The sequence below is a fragment of the Triturus cristatus genome, chromosome 5_1 (assembly GCF_964204655.1).
Source record: "Triturus cristatus chromosome 5_1, aTriCri1.1, whole genome shotgun sequence".
Taxonomy (NCBI): Eukaryota; Metazoa; Chordata; class Amphibia; order Caudata; family Salamandridae; genus Triturus; species Triturus cristatus.
Genome location: NC_140587.1, coordinates 530845797 through 530863747, shown reverse-complemented (window position 1 = coordinate 530863747; position 17951 = coordinate 530845797).

The following is a 17951-nucleotide window of genomic DNA, read 5'->3' as shown; positions in this document are numbered from 1 at the left end:
GTTTGGCCTTACTATTATGGCGGGCGTGAGAACTGCTGCTCGTGGGCGGAAAAATGCATTTTTCCGCACCGCAGCACCGCGGTGGTGCCACCTCCCGGCATCCTAATAGACCCCTATGTGTCAAACTCATGAAGAGTACTGACAGCATTGTAGGGAATCAGAGAAAGTTTCAAATAAATTGGGCATAGTCTTGGGAATAATATGAGAGGCCACCCCAGAACCTTGAAAACTAGGGATTTTTATACAGATTTCATGCATAAACAATTAACAAAACTGCAGATTCACCATGACATGATCATGAAAAACTCACATTGGGCAAATCAAAACCAAAATCGCAATAACTAAAATCATTTAGTACTAACCGACTTCTTAATGCAAAAGACATTTTCTGTTTGCATCCTCAGCAAATGCACTCCAGAGAGGTATAATACAATATGAAACATTCTCAAACAAGGCTCATACAATTATGTTCGTCTGCAGACCTATAGCGGTACTTTCAGCAGAAGTCCCTCAAAATGAAACATAGAGAACACAGTGAAAAGTTTCATTTAAAATACACGCTTTCTAAGGATAGTTGTCTTCTACATTACAGCACTCTGTGCTCTGTGAAAACTGTGGGGACAGAAGACTTGTAGCATGTCACTGATTGAAATGGGGGAATGAGTAGGAGCAAGAGGAGCAGAACTCACCTGAGACTATGTGGGCACTGTGCACTGTTGATATTTTCCAGATGGCCATTGCCATTGTATGGCAGTCAAATCGCGGTAGCTACCGCCTAGCCCCAGCGGTGTGTCACCAGCACACCCCATTCACACAAGTGCGGTAGTGATAGGCATGGAGACATGACCAAATGGCGGTTGGCATGCTCCGCTACCAAAATCGCGGTAGCGCACACCAGGCCCCTGTGGTGTATCACCGCCATGGAGCATGCCCTTACAGCCAATGGGAACCTTGAATGCGGTGGCATGATGAAATTTTTAAAATCGCGGTAGGTATGCTGCGCCACCGCAGAGGTGGTCATTTGATGCATTTGAAAGAGGCAGACCTGAACCACCAATTGCTGCAGCTTGGCACCTTTGAAATGAGCCCAGGGGGCTATATATGTGTGGGAGGGAACCTCACAATTCCACTGCTCCTAGAGCCTGCTGCCAGAGACCCCTCACCTGCTGCTGCCTCCAGGGACTGCTGTCAGAGACCCCCCACCTGCTGCCGCCTCCAGGGACTGCTGCCAGAGACCCCCCACCAGCTGCTGCCTCCAGAGACTGCTACCAGAGACCGCTCACCACCCAATTCCGCTGCTGTTGTCTCATGTCCACAGTGATGGCAAGGACAGAGAAGATCCATGCCAGTCCCTTCACGAGCGAGGAGCTAGAGGTCCTGGTGGATGAGGTGATTACACAGTACCCAAGGCTATATGGAGCCCCAAATGTTGTGGTAAGTCCTCAAACGGGAGGGGCAGAGGGGGCAAACATGTAGTTGGACTGATGCTATATATGCCTGACAGTGTGGGGTTGTGTCATGCACTGCATAACATGCTGCCTCCAGGGGGAAGGTGTGTGTACCCAATGCCACAGGTTTCCCTGCCTGCACATGTATGTATGAGTGACCAGTGTTGTGTTGTCAGCCATACAGTGACGCAGAAAGTTGTTCATGCAGGAGTCAGGACAGTGATTGCTTGGCTGAATGGCTGTGTGTGCCCCTGTTGTCCATCTCAGTGTGAGCCCAGCTGGCCTGCACAGTCCCCACCCACAAAGACAAGGACACATCACTTCACTTTCAGAGTATTACATCAGTCTTTTCTCATTGCACTCCAGCTATGAGCCATCTCAGCACTGTAGATTGCACATGACCGGCCTTGTGATGAGGATTTTGGATTTGTGAGATCATGTCCCTCAATGTGACATCCATGACATAGTTATCTATTCACGGCGCAGGGACATTGAGGGCTGCGCAGTCTAGGACACAGTAAGTCTACCCCCAAACACAGGTTGATATGCGATGTATGTGTTGCTCAACCCAAAAATGGACTGGAGATGTGGGCAGGCTACATAGGAGTTTCAGTGTTGGAATCCTGCATGTGTGTGAGATGTGCAGGGACTGTGTTCCCCCTCACACCTGCATGCATTTTCCCATGCTGATGTACCATGTGAGATGCATTCTTGTCTCTGTTAGACATATCTTTGGATTTGTGATGAGTTTGTATCTTGCTGCTATACTGATAGATGTAGGTACATAACACTGTGTCACTGGTCACTACCCACTCTTGTCTCCCATGCCTGCAGCTCAAGGTACACCAGCGTAAGGCCGTGTGGAGGGTCATTGCAGCCAAGGTGCGAGCTCTGGGGGTCTCAAACCGACGGCGCACCCACTGCCACAAGAGGTGGGACGACATCCGCCGGCTGGCAAAGAATGTGGCGGAGATGACCTTGGGGCTGCTTCCACGCACTGGGCGTTTGGCACGGCGCAGCATGACATCACTAATGGGCCGCATCTTGGTGGTGACACAGCCTGAGCTGGATGCACGTTTGAAGGAGCATCAGCAGCAAGCCAGGGGTGAGCATTCGGGGAGGGGAAATGGGCTATGTTTGGCCTTACTATTATGGCGGCCGTGAGAACTGCTGCTCGTGGGCGGAAAAATGCATTTTTCCGCACCGCAGCACCACGGTGGTGCCACCTCCCGGCATCCTAATAGACCCCTATGTGTCAAACTCATGAAGAGTACTGACAGCATTGTAGGGAATCAGAGAAAGTTTCAAATAAATTGGGCATAGTCTTGGGAATAATATGAGAGGCCACCCCAGAACCTTGAAAACTAGGGATTTTTATACAGATTTCATGCATAAACAATTAACAAAACTGCAGATTCACCATGACATGATCATGAAAAACTCACATTGGGCAAATCAAAACCAAAATCGCAATAACTAAAATCATTTAGTACTAACCGACTTCTTAATGCAAAAGACATTTTCTGTTTGCATCCTCAGCAAATGCACTCCAGAGAGGTATAATACAATATGAAACATTCTCAAACAAGGCTCATACAATTATGTTCGTCTGCAGACCTATAGCGGTACTTTCAGCAGAAGTCCCTCAAAATGAAACATAGAGAACACAGTGAAAAGTTTCATTTAAAATACACGCTTTCTAAGGATAGTTGTCTTCTACATTACAGCACTCTGTGCTCTGTGAAAACTGTGGGGACAGAAGACTTGTAGCATGTCACTGATTGAAATGGGGGAATGAGTAGGAGCAAGAGGAGCAGAACTCACCTGAAACTATGTGGGCACTGTGCACTGTTGATATTTGCCAGATGGCCATTGCCATTGTATGGCAGTCAAATCGCGGTAGCTACCGCCTAGCCCCAGCGGTGTGTCACCAGCACACCCCATTCACACAAGTGCGGTAGTGATAGGCATGGAGACATGACCAAATGGCGGTTGGCATGCTCCGCTACCAAAATCGCGGTAGCGCACACCAGGCCCCTGTGGTGTATCACCGCCATGGAGCATGCCCTTACAGCCAATGGGAACCTTGAATGCGGTGGCATGATGAAATTTTGAAAATCGCGGTAGGTATGCTGCGCCACCGCAGAGGTGGTCATTTGATGCATTTGAAAGAGGCAGACCTGAACCACCAATTGCTGCAGCTTGGCACCTTTGAAATGAGCCCAGGGGGCTATATATGTGTGGGAGGGAACCTCACAATTCCACTGCTCCCAGAGCCTGCTGCCAGAGACCCCTCACCTGCTGCTGCCTCCAGGGACTGCTGTCAGAGACCCCCCACCTGCTGCCGCCTCCAGGGACTGCTGCCAGAGACCCCCCACCAGCTGCTGCCTCCAGAGACTGCTACCAGAGACCGCTCACCACCCAATTCCGCTGCTGTTGTCTCATGTCCACAGTGATGGCAAGGACAGAGAAGATCCATGCCAGTCCCTTCACGAGCGAGGAGCTAGAGGTCCTGGTGGATGAGGTGATTACACAGTACCCAAGGCTATATGGTGCCCCAAATGTTGTGGTAAGTCCTCAAACGGGAGGGGCAGAGGGGGCAAACATGTAGTTGGACTGATGCTATATATGCCTGACAGTGTGGGGTTGTGTCATGCACTGCATAACATGCTGCCTCCAGGGGGAAGGTGTGTGTACCCAATGCCACAGGTTTCCCTGCCTGCACATGTATGTATGAGTGACCAGTGTTGTGTTGTCAGCCATACAGTGACGCAGAAAGTTGTTCATGCAGGAGTCAGGACAGTGATTGCTTGGCTGAATGGCTGTGTGTGCCCCTGTTGTCCATCTCAGTGTGAGCCCAGCTGGCCTGCACAGTCCCCACCCACAAAGACAAGGACACATCACTTCACTTACAGAGTATTACATCAGTCTCGCACGAAAATGTGTTATAACTACAATATTAATCACACTTCTAAACAATATAATTCAGTTGCTTCAAGTGCAAAACCTTTAATTCATCGGTAACAACCGTATGCATCATCACAATTACTAATTTGCGCAAATTATTTGTTACCCAAAATTGCAGATCATAAAAAAACTTCTACATAGGTAGCTGAAATATTTGGATTCATCCTGGTCCGCCATCTTGCAAAACCTTCTAAAAACACAGACATTTATCAAAACTAGACAGCCAGGCAAGTCCAGGGTAGTGCGACTTCAGAACGCCCTGCAAATCTTAAACATTGTCTAAAATCACACAATTTACTCAAATTTCCATAAGGGAAACTTGCAGAATCCGTATGGATCCACAAAATTCCCCCACATTTCCCAATAAAAATGATACCCCACTTGTATGGGGTGGACAACACTGGAATGCGATGTGTAGATATCAGATTTTCATAATGAAAAAGATCAATTTTGGACACGTCCAGGAGCCACTTATAGATATCTACCAACCCTAGTTATCTCTGAACAGTAGCCACTTTGGGGAGTCCAGTGTGGTTTAATGCCTGTTGATCCCACCACCCACTGTTCTTAACTAGAATGCTCCGAAGCCTCAAACATTGGCTAAAATAACACACTCGCCTCTCCTTTCTGCGTGGGAAAGTACCACAATGTGCAGGAATCTAAAAAAATCCTACCACCCAGTATTCTACACTTCTCCTGATGAAAAAACACCTCCCTTCGGAGTGTGGGACCTATATCCTATGGCAGGAAAGGCCGCAAAATGTGATGTGTGTAGCTGTGGAATTTGGGTCTGAGCGTGGCCACCACCCACATACCAAACTCAGACATTTCTGAATACTAGACACCAAGGTTAGTCCAAAGTGGTATGACATGCAGATCCCATTACCTTTCCTTTCCCAGATTCCAATGCAAACCTCAAACTTTGGCTACAATCAAGCATTTTCCTCATAATTCTGTGAGGGAAAGCTCAGGATCTGTGGGGAGCTATGAAAATCTTACCATTCATTGTTCTTACACTTCTCCAAATAAAAAAGGTTCCCCACTTGTGTGAATGTGCCTTTCGCTTGCGACAGTAACTCATATAAACTGTGACCTATGAGGTCAATGTTATCTTAAAAGTGTCCTGGTGCTATAGTCAGAGAAACATAGATTCAACCCAGCATGGGATGCGGGTTAATCAGAAAAAAAGCCAGGTTTTCAGGCCTTTGTGGAAAGGTAGTAACTATTCTATGGACCAGAGGTGGACAAGCAAAGAGATCTAAAGCTTAGCTACTGTAAGAGAAAAGGCACAGCCTTCAGCTCTAGAACGAAGGAATCTGAGAATGACTAGAAGTTGAGCTGCAGAAGACCAGAGATTATGGGTAGGGGAATAAATGACAAATATTTGCTGGAGGCAGCCTGGCTCAACACGGAAAAGCTCTAAAAATGACATGCATGGATATGAAGATGATCCTTTTTGCAATTGGAAGCCTGGAGAGGGATTTGAGAAAAGCCAAAGTAGAAGAGAGGTACAGAAGATTGAAAATAAGACAGGCAGCAGTGTTCTAAGTTGATTGATAGTGCTGTACTAAATGTGCTGGGTGAAGGCATAACAGAAGTGATCAGGTTAAGTAAAGGTTTTGGGATCTGACATCCAGGAGTGCATATTTCACTTGATGCAGGAAGTACAGTGCCTAGGTTAAAAGGATTAGGACAAAGCAATATTTCATGGAAGTAAACAATATGCTCTAAACCTACAGAAGAGCTAGAGTCCAGCCCTGATGGTCACCGGACAGCATTTGTCATGCCTTCGACATGCTAGCAGTGCACTAATGCCCAGTGTCTTTAATTGGCTTCCTGGCTTGGAGTAGAGAAGGAAAGGGATATGGCCAAAGACAGTATCCAGGCAATGCAACATATATTTGCCAACAAAGGTGACACCCCACTCATTATTGAAATACAGACTAACAAAATAAAAGCAAATAAAAGGGAGCAAGTAAAAATCCTTAAAACAATTAAAAATATTGAGCAAAACGGGATTACCCCTGGGAATGAGCCAGGAATATTTTGTAATGCAAGGAATCAAAATGTGTGCAAGTGCAATAGGATGGCACTCTAATTTCTCTGACTTTTTCTGGGTTCTCTTCTAATTACTTTAATACTTTTACTTTAAAATATTTTCATTGATTTAATTGGTGTTTTATGTTGTCATTTAAGTGAGATGTTTTACTGGTGAAGGGTGTAGGCTCGATTGATTTAAGTTCAATCAATCAATCAATCAGTGTGGCTCCTCACCCGTGAGGGTCTCAAGGTGGGGGGGGGGGGTGCTGATCCATCTGATTTCTGGAGTTCATTCGTAGAGCCAGGTCTAGAAATTCTTCCTGAATTGGGTCATTGACAGGGATTGTCTGAGGTGGAGAGGCAGGGCGTTCTAAGTCTGGAAGTGAGGTAGGAGAAGGATCTTCCATTGGTTGCAGTCTTGTGGATCCAAGGGACAGTGGCAAGGGCAAGCTGGGTGGAGCAGAGGTGTCTGGTGGGTATGTGGAATGAGAGGCAGTGATTCAGGTATGATGGTCCAGCGTCAAGGAGGGCTTTGTAGACACATGTGAGGAGAATGAAAGTGACTCTTTTGGTGACTGGGAGGCAATGGGGTTCTCAGAGGTGTACAGTAATATGGCTGCTGTGGGGGATGTCGAGGAACAGTCTGGCTGCGGCGTTTTAAACGTTCTGTAGTTTCCTTAGGATTTTCAGGGTGACACCGGCGTAGAGTGTGTTGCCGTAGTTGAATCTGCTGCTGATGAGTGCATGAGTGACTGTTTTTCTGGATTCAGTCGGGATCCATCTGAATATCTTTAAAGCAGGCCAAGCGTGTGGAGGTATGATGAGGAGACGGCATTGATCTGGTGGTTCATTGTAAATGAGGAGTCCAGTATGATGCTGAGGTTGTGTGCATGGTCCGTGAGTGTGGGCGGGGTTCCCAAGGTGGAAGACCACCAGGAGTCTTCCAAAGGTGAGGGGGTGGGTCCCAGGATGAGAACTTCGGTCTTGTCCGAGTTGAGTTTGCGGCAACAGTTTTTCATCCAGACAGCTTTCATTCCACTGTGGAAGTTGTTTCTGGCGGTTGTGGGTTTGTTGGTGCGGGAGATGATCAGTTGGGTGTCGTCAGCATAGGAGACAATGTTGAGTCTGTGGTTTCTGAAGATGGCCACATGAGGGGCCATGTAGATTTTGAAGAGAGTGGGGCTCAGGGAGGAGCCCTGGGGACTCCACAGCTGATCTCTGTGGGTTCGGAGAGGATCGGAGTAGGCTGACTCACTGTGTTCAACCGGCGAGGAAGGAGTCGATCCAGTCCAGGGCCTTGTCATGGATGCCGACGTCATGGAATTTTGTGACTAGGGTTTGGTCTGAGCCAGTGTCGAAGGCGGCCAAGAGGTCCAAAAGGATGAGGGCTGTGGTTTCGACCCAGTCAAGAGGCATCAGATGTTTTCAGTGGCGGCAAGAAGTGCAGTTTCGGTGCTGTGGTTGCTTCTGAAGCTGGATTGGAAGCTGTCCAGGATGTGGTTTTCTTCGATGCTTTGATGCTTCGATGCTTTCATGGTTTTCTCGATGACCTTGGCTGGGAAGAGCAGCTGGATGCTCTTCATGGTCTTGAGAGTGTTGTCTTTAGTGAGCAGGGTCCAGTTGAGCAGGATCTGTTGGTTTTTGGGGTGGTTGGGTGCGGTGGTGTCGGGCGTCATGGGAGGGTCTTGGGTGTTGAAACAGTCATAGATATGCCTGATCCAGTGTTTGAACAAGGTGCAGAGTTTGTCGCAGAGGTCTTGGGAAGGTGGTACACCCGTGGTCTCGCTATTGGGCATGGCAAACTCCTTAGCGATGGCGAAGTGACCTTTATTGGTTTGTGTGTTGCCGTTTAATCTGCCTGGAGTGCTATTTTCTTTGTTGTTTTGAGGAGGAGGTTGTGTGCCTTGATTACTGCTTTGAAGGTTGTGTGGGTTTCCGGGGTATTGTTGTTCCTCCATATTTTCTTTAGTTGTCTGCAGGTGTATCTGGACTCGTGGATGGCGGGAGTAACCCAGCTAGCTTTCTTGGCGTGTTGCTTCCTGTGTGCCTTTTTGAGAGGTGCCAGAGAGTTTAAGGTAGTAAATACCTCAAATGTTCTCCCCAACACTGCGGTCGCCCCCCATACAGACTCTGGCAAAAGGACACTGCCAGCCCAACAGGAACATCTAAATTGGCTCGCGGGAACCCACCATCACGAAGCCAATGGAGGCAGCACAGAAGAATGCCGGCTTGGCGGTCTTCTGTGTATTGTGTACACATTTCAGTACATTGGGCAGGATGTAATCGGCTTGATGGAGTACTCGGGCCTGCCGCCATGGTGAGCCGGCGGGAAGACTGTCAACATCTAAATCAGGTCTTTAATAATATTGTAACAAGTAAAGTGATGTGAAGCTTAATTGCTCTGCCTTTTGACCTCCTTCATTTAATTGTCTTATTATTTTATTGTAATTATTTATATAGAACTGCATATGACAGAGAAGCCACTTTATGTAATTAACTACACCATTTAATAATAAAGTCAAAACGGATTTTTTTTATATTTGCACCTTTCTTAGGACCTTGGGCCAGATGTACGACGATTGCATTCTGCGACTCGCAAATTGCGTGTCGCAAAATGCAATGTACAACAGTGTCTCAGACACAGTTTGCGATTGCCAATGGGATCGCAAATTGAATGCCTCATCAATATTCATGAGGCAAGCGCAATTTGTGACCCCATTGGGAATGTCTAGCACTCCCAGCGATGGTGGCCTGCTGGGGTCAGCAGACCACCATGTCTGGGACTGCTTTGTAAATAAAGCAGGTCTTTTTTTTAAATGCAGCCCATTTTCCTTAAAGGACAATGGGCTGCATTTAAAAAACAAAAATGAAACATTTCAGTTTTATTTTTTAAGGGCAAGCAGTGGTCCCTGGGACCACTGCCTGCTCTTAAAAAATATTTACGCACTCATTCACAAAGGGGAAGGGGTCCCCAGGGGACAAATGGGCCGCAAACCGACAGTACAGGGCATGGTGACTAACTATTAGAAAGGGACGCCCCTTACTAAAAGCGAGAGTCGCAAACACAGTTTTGCGAGTCAATGACTCGCAAAATAGCATTTGTACATGCCTGAAACGCAAACAGGCCGTTAAATTTTGTTTTAGAATTTCACCTATGAGGTGGTAGTATAATCCCTGCCCCCACTGATTTCTATGAGAGTCTGTTGCAGTCCATAGCAGTTGTCACCTCCTGGTAGTTTACATCTCAGAATTTTACAATGCAATTTTTACATTGGATGCCTTTACATCAAATTATAGTGTATCAGTGTAAAGCAACATGACTACAATGCATACAAATACATAATGTTATTTTTGTTCTAAAAAACGACATAAAAAATAATTACACAAAATATTTTTTAAGACATTAGTACTAGTTTAAAAATATTTTACATAATACATACATAGAAATATGTGTAGTACACGAAATGTGAAAAATTCCCCACTAAAATAACAAGCAAGTATACCCCAAATACGTAGGTCAATGTTTTTTTTTTCATTTAACCCCTTCAGTGCCCATGACGAGCTGGACTCGTCATGGGCCGCGGTGGCGCTGTGCCCATGACGAGTCCAGCTCGTCATAGACCCGGCCCGCTAATGCAACGGCCGGCACTGGGCGGGGAAAGGGGCGGGCACTGAAGGGGTTAAAAATAGGTTTTAGTCACAGTTTTACACTGAAAATGAAACTGGGGGACATTTTTCCAAAAAAACAGAGAAGCACAAAGGGGAGGAAATAAATGAAAGACCACAATTTTCTGTCAGGAGACTGCAAGAAGCTAGTAAATTTTTACTGCACAGTGCTACATAGCAACTTAATAACATGAGGCCACAAGGGAAAAATCTAACATTTCAAAAAGTTATTATTACATAAATACACTGTTAGGATAGAAACGGCCCTCTCATGGTGATGGGCGTGTTCCCCTGCACCGAGTGCCCCAGTTGTAACAATGTCTCGATCCCTGATGCTTATTTTTGTTGGCATAGGCAAACATGAATCATTCATCTGCAAGTGGTTGCATGTGTGTACTGTGTGTATGTTTGTCTGTGAATGGCAAAATACATGGAGACTCTGGGTTCCATTTTGAAAAAAAAGAGCTGACTGCAAGAGCATGAGGAGGTAGAGGAAACCCCTCAGACAGATTTGTGGGTTGATGCCTTCCTGAGAGCTGTGTGGGGCACACACTGGAGGAAAGAGAGCCAGGCTCTTTAGTAACACTTCAAAGTGTGCTCTTTGATTCAGGGAGAGGTCACTGGAAAGGGGCCTGGACACCTTTCAAGAAGGAGGTGTGGCTGAAGCTCTAGTCACTCTCATGGCCCTGTGTTGTGGGGCTATCATTAGATTTAGAGTCGCTCCTACTGTGACAGACTGCTTTCTGGAGGAACGGTAGGACAGAGGAGTGGGCACTTAAATAAGAAGCAGACAAACCCTAAATCTAATTTGGTGTCTAGAAATGGACTATAAGAAGGAGAGCTAAAGGTCAGTAAAACTGTTAACTGTCAGGTAGCGGGCTGGCTGTATGCCGAGCAAGAGAAGCTCCGCAAAACAACTGCTGATAACTAGGACTGTGTGATAAGTTCTGCAAACCTCCCAGCTGAGTGAAGGGACAGCACCCAGGGAAATCCAAGACCACCTTCACCTGGAGCAACAGTGCCTGCCTGCTTTCCAAGACCATTGTGCCTTGTGATAAAGGTCTAGTGGGAGACGATGGCGAGTGTATTCCTGTAGAGAGGAGTGAGGAGATGGCGGCAGGACCAATTGGGCTGTAGTCCATGTGCTTAGTGAAGTCAGTAACCCCGTACAGTGGGGGTCAAAGTAAACATTGCATGTGGCAGTGCCAATTGGGCCATAACCTGGGTGCAGAATGAAGTTGGTAACCACAATGAAGAACAAGGAACGTTGCTTGGTTCCACCATTATTGAGAGGAGAGGATGCTGGAGTGACCTGTGCGGGCCCAAGCACCCACTAAGAATCGGAATGCAAGCAACCCTCTCTCTCACACTGATGGGAAGGATCAGAGGAACTTACCATATCATTGGAGGTGTACTCCCTTTAAAAATTCACTGATGCTCTGATTTTTAGGACTTCATCACAGAAATGAAAAGCAACCTCTTGACTCACAAGATGAAAGTCAAAAGGCACCGCACCTAACATACCATATTTTAAGGGAATCCAAACGAGGAATAAAATCCAAGACCACCTTCCCCTGGAGCCTGGAGCAACAGTGCCTGCCTCCTTTCCAAGACCATTGTGCCTTGTGAGCAAGGTCTAGTGATAGACCCTGGTGAGTGTATTCCTGTAGCGATATGTGAGGAGATGGCTGCAGCTCCAATTGGGCTGTAGCCCATGTGCATAGTGAAGTCAGTAACCTCGTATACCAGAGGGGGCCAAAGTGAATATTGCTTGACGGCTGTGCCAATTGGGCCATAGCCTGTGTGTAGAATGAAGTCGGTAACCTTTTATGCCAGAGGAGGCCACCATGAAGAACAAGAAACATTGCTTGGATCCACTGTTATCGAGAGGAGAGGATGCTGTGGTGACCTGTGCAGGCCCGAGCCCCCACTACAACTTGGAATGCAAGTGAACCTCCCTCACATCTGTGGGAAGGATCAGAGGAACTTACCATCTCACTGGAGGTGTACTCCCTCTAAAAATTCACAGATGCTTGACTCACAAGATGAAAGTCAAAAGGCACCGCACGGAATATTCCATATTTTAAGGGAATCCGAACAAGGAATAAAGCCAGCTTACTCTATAACCAGGTAAACATCCTTTTTGCAAAAATAAGTCTTTTTTTTTTTTAAATTGAAAATGGATAACTAACAAATATTCTATTGACAGGCTATTCACTATTATATAATGCTAATGAAAACACATTTTCTACAAAATGTACAAGGATCACAAACAATGAAAAGTAAATTTTATTTACAGCATAAATACATTATTTTAACAGGGAAATATTAAATTGAAATATAATTTTATTGAACTATAGTCAAGTATTGTCAGACAAGGGATGTTAGCTACCGTCACAAAAGGACAACAACTCAACCACACATAGGGGGTGATTACGATGGCAGAAGGCCCACCACTGACAGCCGTGGGGTGGTGGGCCCTCCGCCAACCGGACATCAATTTTCCCCTGCCACATTACGATGGCTGGGGGAATCGCTCTCCAACTGCAGCGGATGCAAAGACCGCCCGCCGTGCTTCCGCCACAGGCAATCATACCAATTGCCTGGCGGAGCGGTTATCATGTCTAAAATGGTGGCGGTGCCCACCAGGCCCGTCCACCAAATTATGATGCTGGCTGGCGGTGATTGGTTTTGGGGACCCGTTGTGGGCCCCCCTTGTGTTGGGGGAGGTGCACTGGGGGGGTTCCCATGGTACCCCCCTGCATTTCTATGCACTAAGTGGCAGGCACCATGTCCATTTTTGGCATTGCAGCGGGTGCTGCAGCTAGCAGCACCCGTCGCAATGTTAAATTGCTGGATGCGACCGCCTTGGTGGCGGTGGCATCGTAATGTGGATTGCGGGACCGCTGCATGCCAGGCGGGCTCTCCCAATCTCTTGAATCTGTCCGCCATCTTAATCACCTCCATGGTTTGAGAAGGAAAAACACCAATTTGACTACAGCTTTCAAACTACAAAGGTAAATGAAGAGACAGAATTGTCAAAAAACATTCCAGTAATAAATATTACATCATATAGAATAATAATTAAACACATTTTGTCTTGCTCTCTGTTTCTATTTTAAACAAAGGTCCGAAAATGGAGAACTTGGCCCCAGCAACCTGGGTGATACCTAAGAGAAGAAACAGGTTCCTTAAGTTTATGGTGGACCTTTATTACAAAGAGAGGCAAACTGGACCAAGAGTTCTTTGAAAGTGTGCCAACTATTTCAGTGGCTGCTGCGGGGGCACAGCAATTACTTTGAGGACTTTGTTAAAAGACCACAGAACATAACAACTCTGCCTCGGTTATGAACATTGTGGTCAGAGAAACAGTTGAATAAATGAAGATAATTGCCAATATATCTAATGAGTCTTCTAGAATACTGTTAAGAGAAGTAGCACAAAATGTCCCTATGCCTGTTACTGGCAATTGCAAAGTTAAGGAGCATTATTAGAAGGAAAAGCCAAGTGACTAGGGATAAAACAGTTCCCAAGCACTAACATTGATCTTTTCAGAGGAAACCTTTCTTCTCTGTGATAACAATAACCATCAAAATTGCATCTAGTAACTCTTCAAAATAGTATACTGTGGATGAGGACGACATTTCAAACATCTCCTAAACCATTCACCCAAATATGCATACCAAAATGAACAATACTAACTGGCCTATATTATACCTGTCAAGCAATCTACAACCTATAATACATTTTCAAAAGGCACTAAAAATAAAACCAAACTTAATAGACCGGGGAAAATAATAATTGATCTCAAAGGGCAATAATTTCAAACGTTAAAAAATTCTACCCCGGCACCCAAATCCAAGGATGTTTTTCCACTTTACAAAGGTTATCTGGAGAAAAATACAAAAAACATCCTTAGCTGAAGAATGCATGACATGAAAGATCGTAAAGTGTAATTTGAAATATGAAAATAACAGCTCCAACCTTTGTGCCTCTCCAAAATATAGATCATTTCTACACAACAACTACTCTAAAAATGAACACAAATTGGCCCTCCACTAACTTATTTAAAAGATGTATTGATAAGCCATTTCAGCAGGTCAAATTACAGGGAAATTCCCCCTTTTCATTATCCATAACGAGGAGTGAAAACTGCCCCAGAGCAGAAACAATAGCTGCAGTCATTTGGTGGGAAGATAGATTCCTCTCAGCTCAGGAAGGGGAGCTGCAGAAGGTTCAGGAACTTCATGAATTTGAAATGGGACTAGAAATCAAGGCCCATGGTGAGACTTGTCTATTTATAGTCAAGTGTAAGGGGGAGACCTCCAAGGGCAGAAGTATGCTCTGAAGAGTTGGCTCTGGGAACTTTTTTCTCATTGGTTATAGATTGTCTAGTAGTCACTATCACCCCATGGCTAGTGAATCCTACAAATGTGGTACCTCACAGCTCATCAGAACACACCTGGGCCTGTGGATGAACAAAAAAATGACTAGACCTTCTGTTTCTGACCTGGGTGGAGACCCAAAAGTCTGGACCTGCTCCCACTCATACCCAGGATTAAGAAATAGTCTTCAAAGGTTTGCTGACCGATGCCCTATGTGGCCTTTCTTCTAACGTGAACAGCTGACTAGTAGCACATGCACTTGACTGGATCCTTCTGGTGGCCTCTACTGGAGTGAGCCCACACTCCTTTGTGCTGTCCCTCAGGGCCTGAAAGCCTTACAAGAAAGGAAGAGGTACTGCTTCAGAAAGTCGGAAAAGTTGCAACTCAGAAAATTTTTGGTACTTCCAAGGCTTGTGGAGTCCTTGCATCAGAGATCTACTATCTAGAGATAATTGTGTCAGATACAGCTTCCAGACTTGCCTCACTGGAGGATTTTGAGCCTCAAACAAGAGAATAAGTGTGCAGGTAGAAATCTTGACTGGGTGAAGGTGCGAAAAGTTTTCGACCATCGAGATGACTTCAGCTGCCGCAAAATCTGAATTTTCCCACTTGGAAGATTTTTCATCCAAAACCAATTGCTTTAGCCAGACCTTGTTCAACAGCTATCTGACTATGGGAGGTCTGCACTGGATAAAAACTGAAACCTGGCCCTTAATGAGGATTTCGAGAATAGGGACCTGATTTATAATTTGGCGGACAGAGTAATCTCCGTTGGCCTGGCGGAGAACTTAATGTTTGCCAGGCCAAGACTACTCCACCTGCCAAATTTAGAAATGACAGTCAAGCTGGCAGTCATTTCTAAAACATCTACAGGAATTTGTCATCACAATAGTTTCTATCAATGCTTAATGATGTTTGGTGCACGGTTCCATCAGTATGAGGCAAATGTCCATTAAACTGTTATTTTTTATTTTCAAAAAGAAAATCCAGAAGCAGAATTTTCTTTTTAAAATACCCCAGAAAATGCTCTCCTCACCATGAGAGCTATTTCCCAAGGGGAGAGGGAGCATTTAGCAATTTTTACTACCTATTACTGCCAGGACTTTCCTGGCGGTGATGAGCAGTGAAAACAGTCCTTAATCCGTAGGGCCTTTGGAGGGGTTTAATCACAGCAGAGATAGAGTTAACTCTGCTGTGATTAAACTAAACTTCTGCCCACATATTCATCTGGTGGGGGGACCACAGTCATGGTGGTATGGATACATCATCGCTGTTGTCACGAAGTATACATACCGACCAACATCTAAATCAGGCTTTGAGTCCTAAGTTAAAACCTATGACATGGACGACCTGCTTGTTGTATCCAAATTCCATACCATCACTGTCAGCCTTGTATTGTAGGTAAGTCCCAGTCAATCACGAACAGTGACTTCTGAGTGGCGCTTTACTTTTTCATGCCACTCTTTGCCATAAAACTATAAAAAATGTATATCTCTTGTTTCCCTTATTGTGTATTAGTTGTTGTTGTAGTGTAATTTTTCATATTAAATGTTCTCTATTTTGACAAATTGGTTGTGGGATTTTTATTGTGTTGTGTTTTGAGTTTTTAACAGTTTAGAAAGTGCTAAATACTTTTCCCACCAGTCTGCTCTTCGCCATAGCTGCCAGTGGTTGAACTTGTACATTGACCATGACATGATTTTAGACCTATTACTTGGGAAGGACTCACATCACCACCCCAATTAAGAACCCATTTACTTACTCTCTCTGGCAAGTTACCCACTCATTTGCCTTTCATTTGAAAATTGCCAGTTGATTAAAACTACACCCTAGCTTGTCATATGCACCCAACTCTAAAAAAAAATTGAAAATCCTTTTAAAATTCAGAAACATCTTTGGAAAATAGTTACAAAAAATTATTATACCTAAAGAAGTGCACTTCTTTAAAATTAAAGTGTTTTTGATCCCTAACCCTTAACACGCCCTACTGCCCCTTAACATTACCCATCCCTGAACCACAAAAAAAAAAAATACCCCTAAACACAACCTGTCCCTTAACACTAAAAACTCTTTACTACTCCTAGACACTACCCATCTCTAAACCGTAAAAAACCCTTACTATCTCTATGCACCATCCATTCTTGAACCCTAACACCCCTTACAATCCTAAACACCACCCATCCCTGAACCCTAAAAGCCCCTTTCTCTGCTTACTTATGCATACCATCCCAAAGTAATGACTCTTTATGTAGAGTAACACGATGTAACGAATTCCCATATAAAGCTACCCGATATAAAAAATGCTGAGGTAACTGTAGTGTGATGTGAAGACTGCAATGTAATAGTGAGATACAGTTGAAGTGCAAATGATTGGCCATGTCTGGTGCTTGAGTTACACCAAGGGTTAGCTAGAGCCTATTTTGGCAGCCCCACTACTGTAATAAATGCTAGTGGCACTTTCTTTAGTAAATTGCAATTGTCTTACTCACTTGTGTACGTGCTTTAGTATTTGCATGTTCTTCTCCAAACCCATGCGTAAATTTCCCTAAATCCCTCCTATTTTCTAGTAAGTATTCTATATTTGCCAACCACTCTCCCTTGTCTGTCCCACATTTATTACTAAAGAAGAGACCTGCCTTTGGTAAGTCTCCACACCTGTAGTAGAGATCTACACACAGACGAGACAGTAGAGGTAGAGAACTCCTCTTTAGTTTGTGAATAGCATTTGTGAGAATGGGAGGTAGTAGTACTTCCAGTAAGCAAAAATATTTTTGTGAATAGCTCCCCATGTGTCATATACACAAAACCCTCCATTTGTGCGTACCTCCTGACTAATCTATGTAAGATGACACTCCTATGCCCTCTTACAAGAAATCAGAGATGAGCTGCAAAATCTCACCATCTCTCTGCACAATGTGATGCACGCAGTTTTGCTGGGAATTTGGCCATGTTAAAGGATTATTCCTACTGAACTCCCAGACTCTGTAATTTCACATCATGGTAGAATTGAATTGAAAAATTGCGAGAAACATCTGAATAATCAAGCCCTCTTCCAAACATATGGATTTATCCATATTAAGCAATCACTGTGCTTCCTGAACATTCCACTCCCTTTCTGCAATATTCCCTCTACCTATCTCAGCACTTCTAGAGTAGTCAAAATGCTCTGTAAGTGTTGACACTGAAATGCCCCCGCATGGTAAACATTTGTATTCCCCTACCCTTAGTATCAACTGCTTGTATCTGGCATCCTGGGTTTTGATTCTGGCCCTAGCCTCACACTAATCTGATGTGTGCTCCGAGGCCTAGGTCTTTCCTTTGAAATAAGTGATGTTTTGGGATTGCCAGGAAGCTGAAGGGTCGTACCAAGCATGCACTTATTGTACAGACAGCATGCTACTCTCTCTGGCATGGATTTAGCAAATAGAGTGATGGTGGCAGTCTA